We start from the raw sequence: 6,279 nt of genomic DNA, 5'->3' as shown, positions 1-6,279 counted from the left end.
CCGTCGCCCCTGGGGCGGGGATGGGGGTGGGGGACCCCTCTGGAAAATGCTTAGAGTTCTCCAAGGAAGCCAAATAAAGTTTGAACCTTGCAAATCAGTCTTTCTGGATCTCGATTTTCAGTCTTGAACTCGTATCAAATGTACTTACTGTGTTCTGGGTTCAACAGTTTTTTTTTTAAATATATTTTTTGTTTGTTTATTTATTTATTTATTTATTTGTTGAGACTGAGTCCCACCCTATCTCTGGCTGGCCTGAAACTTGCTGTGTAAACCAGGCTGGCCTTGAACTCAGAGAGATCCACCTACTTTTGCCTCCCAAGTGTTGGGATTAAAGGCTTGCCATCATGGCAGGCCCCAGCAAAATCTTTTAAAGGACCAGGGGCGTAGCTCAATTGGTCGAGTACTTGTCCAGCATCCTATAGGCTTCAGTACCATCCCAGCACCACATAAAACCAGACTGAAAGATGGACCTCTGTGAGCGCAACACTTGGTAGGTGGAGGCAAGATGATCAGAATTTCAAGTTCAAGGCCAGCTTGGTCTACCCTGTGTCTGAAACCCTGTCACAAACACAACCAACCACACTTGGGTTGCTGTGCATTTATTCCCCTTGCCTGGATCACAGCTTCAGCCTCCTCTGATGCTTGCTTAGGTTCATCTTCCCCTCCTCCAGTTTACCTTCCATATGGCAGTTAGAGGCATGTTGCTAGAACACTGTAGGGCTGGCACCCGCCCCAGCCTTCCTTCCATAGTTCCCCAACTCCCTTAAGGAGAAAACCCTAACTCTTTCTGACGAGAAGCCATAATTAGGCTGGCCTCCGGCAACATCAGACTGCACCGCTCTCTTTAGACCACAGGTACTGTGTTATTTTCCCATTCTACCTTCTTGAACTCCTTCTCAGGCTAGACTCTGTAAATACTCCCTCCCCCCAACCAACAATACCCCTGGATTTTTGGTATCATGCCCATGTTGCACGTGAGGACACTGAAGTTCACAGGAACCAATGTACCCCTGAGAAGTCTCATTGAAGTCAGAATCTGAATCCAATTCCTAGGCACTAAGTTCTTATTTGACTGCCTCTGCCAGTGCCAGTGGGATAGTGAATTTTCTTCTGATTTTTTTTTTTTGAGACAACATCTGTTTTAATACATTCAATTCCAGCTTAGACTTTTCCTGAGACTATGTGACCTTAGGCAAGGCATCTTGTGATTTCCTCTGTAAAGAGGAGATGGTCATGATTCCCATGTATAAATGCAGAGGTTTGAGAGGAGCCTGGTCTGGTGGCTCACCCTTGCGATCCCAGCATTTGAGTGGCCGAGGGAGAAGGATGCCAGCTTGAGCCACAGAGTGAGTTCCAGGTCAGCCTAGGTTATAGAGTAAGACCTCGTTTTGATCTCTCTCTCTCTTTTTTTTCCCAGCTATAAAAAACCCTCCAACCAAGCAAAAAGTTCATGTGAGATACAGGGTTTGAACAGGACGCTCCATACTGAGTACCTTACAGGTGTGTGAGTTCGACAGAGTGAATAGAGCTGGTATGGGGCACTTTTCAGGGGTTTAGAAGGACCTTATCCAACTGGGAAAGGCAAAAGTGGCCAGAGGTCTGAAGTATGAGTTAGTTGAGCAAATGAGAACAGAGGGGGCAAAGGCATTTTTTTTTTTTTAAAGAGACAGGATCCTATGTAGCCTCAGCTAGTATTAAACTCAACATGAGTATTAAACTCAACACGTAGCTGAAGATAACTTTGATCTCCTAACCCTCCCACCTTCAGCTAGGAAGTGCTGGCTTTATAGGTCATGGCCCTGTTTTATGTAATGCTGAGGGTAGAAGCCAGGCCTTCATGCATGCTAGGCAACCGCTTTGCCAACCGAGGTACATCCTCAGGAAAGACATTTAAAGCAGAAGGTACAGCACGTGCAACAATTTCAAAGTGGTTTTCTTGCCTGTGAGTGACATGTACAGAGACGAAACCGAACAGACACACCCTCCTACGCAGGAATCTGCAGACTCACAATCACCCACACAGACACACATACACACTCACTCACTCTTCTGGAATTACTGTGCTAAACAGTCCCACACACATATGCAGTATCACAACATCATACAGACGTTAAAAAAAGAAGCCCAGTGCCAGGCTGGAGACTTAGATCAATTGGTAGAGTGCTTGACTAGCATGCAACAGGATTCCGGGTTCAATCCCCAGAACCAAATAAAACAGGTGTGGTGAAGCATGCCTGTGATCCCAGCACTAGGGAGATAAAGGCAGGAGGATACGAAGCGGCTACATAGTGAGCTAAAGGCTGGCCAGGGATATGTAAGATCCCGATTAAACAAACAAACTCCCAGGCTCCTGAGAAGTACCAGCAAGTAAAGATGCTGTCACCAAGGCTGGCGCCAGAGAGTGTGATGCTCAGGACCCACATAGGGGAAAGCAAGAAACAACTCCTGCAAGTCATCCTTTGATGTCTACACATATGGCATGCAAGAACACACACACACACACGCACACGCATGCACACGCACAGAGAGAGAGAGAATTGGGAAGTAACATAAAAGCCAAATGTGGTATACCTTTGTTGTCCTAGCGCTTAAGTAGTGAAGGCAGGTGGATCAAAGTTGGAAGTTATCCTTGGCTTCATAGTGAGTTTCAGGCTAGCCTGGCCTACAGTAGTAGGCTTTGTCTCATTGTTCACAAGCAGACAATGGATACCAGCTACACAGTGCACCCACACCCTCCAAAGTGGCCCAACAGATGAGTCAACACGTATCTGTCTGGTGCCTGCCAAGGCAAGGCCTTTATGGCGGTTTGGGAGACAGTTTTGGGTTTCTGAGCCATGTCCTTCCTCTCTCCTAGTTAGGACAGTTCTTTCCATTGAGGGCCCACAAAACCCATGAGGGGAGAGGAGGTTCACACCCTTTCCCCTGTAACACCTGGCCAGGCCACCTCTTGACAAGACAGACTGAGTGGTACCTTCCAGAGACTCATGAATGGGACAGAGAGGGAAGCCTTTTCCTGTGGAAGACCAAGAGTAGCACCTTTGTAGAAAGGGAGCTGGGGTAAGGAGGATGCATAGTTGGTGGGAAACAGCTGAGGGGTCCTGCCCTCTCTCCCCACCCCACGATATGCAGACAGGGCTGTGCGTGTGCCTGTGCGGCTGGATTATGGAACCCCACGGGAGGGGAGGGAGCCCCAGGTCCCTAGACACCTGGAGTAAAGCTAAGTGCATGCCTGGAGGCTTGGGATGACAAGTGAAAGAGGTTCTAGGATAGAGAACTTTTAGGGATACAAGACAGGAGGGGCTTGAACATGAAATTCATGAGCAGAGGATGTGGCGTGGGAAGACTGGAGAGTCAAGGGGAGGGTTGAGGCAAGCCCAGAGCAGAGTTACAAGGGTCAGATTTGGACCTAAAGAGTCAAGGGATGTGGGATGCTGGATCACGGGAACCTACAGAGTGAGTTCTAGATTCTACAACAAGAAACATTCTACAAGCCCATTGGGAGTCTGCATTCTAGAACTTGAAGTAGATCAGAAGAAGCCAGAGGCTCAGAACCCCAGCGATCCGTGAGTGATGGCAGAAGTAGAAAAGGCCTAGGACGGGGCGTGTTCTCAGCTGGTAGAGTGCTTGCTTGCCATGAACACAAAGCTGAGTTTCCTGCCTGGCACCACAAGAAGTGACTGTGATGGTGCACACTTGTAACCCTGGCAGTTGAGGTGGAGGCAGAGGATCAGAAGTTCAAAGTCATTCTTGCCTACAAAGTGAGTTGGAGGCCACCCTGAGCTACATGAAATCCTACCTCCTCTCTAGGAAAACAAAACAAAACAAACAAACAAACAAAATACCCAAAATCTAAGTTCTAGAATCCACAGGGATTTTAGGGATCTTACAATCTAGAATTAGAAAGAGTTGGGGTTCTGAGGTTTAGAACTAGAGAAATCTATAAGGCAAGACATTATCAGATGCTGCTTTCAAGATGTGTTCTACATTCAGGGTAATTTGAATCATAAGATCTGAAGTAAGGAGGACTTGGCAGTTGTGGGGTCTAGAACCAAAGGAACCCATGGGATGAGGTCTACATTTGGAAGACATTTATAGAGGCTGAGTGTAGCTCAGTTGATAGAGCACCTGCCTAGCATGCATGAGGCTCTGGGTTCAATCCCCAGAACCACATAAACCAGACATTCATGTAATCCCAGCACTTGGGAGGTGGGTGAAGTGGTATCACAAGTTCAAGGTCATCCTTGACTACATAGCAATTTAGTGGTCAGTGACTTTTGAAACACTGCTTGAAAACAGTAACAGACCCAGAAGATTTTTTTTGTTTGTTTGTTTTTCAAGACAGGATTTCTCTGTGTAGCCCTAGCTGACCTGGAGCTTGCTCTATAGACAAGGATGGACTCAACTCACAGAGATCCGCCTCCCTCTACCTCCCAAGTGCTGGGATTAAAGGTGTGCACCACCAACCCCTAGCTTGACATTTGAAGCTCAGTAATAGGCAGATTACCAGGTCATCAGAGAACAGAGAATCCTGGAAGTTTCAAGGTCTAGAGTTTGCATAGTCCAAAACCTGGGGATGATGGAGGTAGTGAAATCTAGAACCCAAGAGAATGGGCACATGATGTCTGGTTCCAGAGGAGCTGGCTGCAAGTTCAAGACATAAAACTCACTTTACCCTTCCTTACTTGGGGAAAGCAATTCTTAAATTCTTGAGTGCAGAAACCTGAAGAGAAATAAGATAGACATTGTGAGGTTTGGAACCAAAGTGATCTAAAAATGAGATCTAGATTTGAAACCAACTATCTTACAAATCAAAAGACTGGTACCAACGGGAAGCTTGGAGTTGTGGGATCCAGAAACAAGAAGGAATCGTCAGTTATAGTAGGATCAACTGGACTCTGTCTCAAAGGCCTGAAAGTCCCAACTACTTGGGAGGCTGAGGCAGGAGTCTAATGAGTTCAAGGCCTGTCTAGGTTTACGGAGTGAGTTCAAGGTTAGTCTGAGCAATTGATCAAGATCCTTTATCAAAATAAGAGATAAAAAAAAGGACAGAGGTTATAGCTCACTGGTAGAGTGTTTGCTTAGCAGGTACAAAGTCCTGGTTTTAATTCTCAATACCATACATGCAAATGGTCTGCAATGACAAGCAGCAGAAGGAATGGGAAACCAGAGAGATTTTTAAGAAGCCTAGAACCAGAGGAAATTGCAGAATGAATTTGGTAGCAAGAGGATTCTGGTGATTGTAGGCTCTAGACTCAGAGAGCCTTACAGATTATGTAACTCAAACCACACTTTAAAACACTGAGGTTTGGAAACAGAATTGGGAGCTGTGACAGCCAGCCCAAGAAAGAGCTGAAGAGTATGAGATCTGGAATTAGAGGGGTTTGAAGAAACTGAGGTCTGTAGAAGACCATGTTGGAGGTGATGCAGTCTTGAGATAGGGGGGAAGTCAATGGCAGCAAAGTCTAGAACCAGGGAATGCCAGAGAAGGCTAGTGGTCATATAGTTTGGAACCAATGAAGACCAGAGGCATCATAGCCTAGAATAAAAGATGGTCACAGGCTGTACAGACTAGAACAGCAGTTCTCAACCTGTGGGTTTCAATTCCTTTGGGGGTTGCATAAAAGATATCCTGCATAGCAGATATTTACATTATGACTCATAACAGTTGTAAAACTATAGTTGTAAAATTATAGCAATAAAACAGTTTTATGGCTTGGGGTCACCACAACACAAGGAACTGTATTAAAGAGTTGCAGCATTAGGAAGGTTGAGTGAGAACCACTGCTCTAGAACCACAGAAGATCAGAGGGCCCACAGTCTAGAATCAGAAAAGTGGCATGGTCTAGAACCACAGCAGGGTCATAAGGTGTGCTGTCTAGAATCAGGCAAAACACCAGCAAATGTACAGACTAGAGAGAAGATTAGAGGTTACATAGTTTAGAACTGAAGAGGGCAGGAATAACACAGCTTAGAACCATGGAGGACAGAGGCCACAGTGTCTAGAATAAGGGAAGGGCAAAGGTCATAAGCCTAGAACCAGAAGAGACATAATGGCATAGTCTAGAGCCAAGGAAGCCTGCAGGCCTCAGAGTCTAGAAACAGAAAAAAAAAATGAGGGGTTTGGAGTCTAAGAACCAGGGAAAAGTCATGGATTTGTACATTTTAGAACCAGGAAGTAGAAACTCCAGAACCAGCGAGCCACAGGTCTGGAGAACCAAGGAAGGCTCAAGGACATACAATCTAGAACCAGCAAAGACCAGGGGCTGCATGGTCTAGATA

This window comes from Phodopus roborovskii, unplaced genomic scaffold (assembly GCF_943737965.1).
Source record: "Phodopus roborovskii unplaced genomic scaffold, PHOROB, whole genome shotgun sequence".
In the NCBI taxonomy this organism is placed as follows: Eukaryota; Metazoa; Chordata; class Mammalia; order Rodentia; family Cricetidae; genus Phodopus; species Phodopus roborovskii.
Note: the sequence above shows the minus strand (reverse complement) of the source record.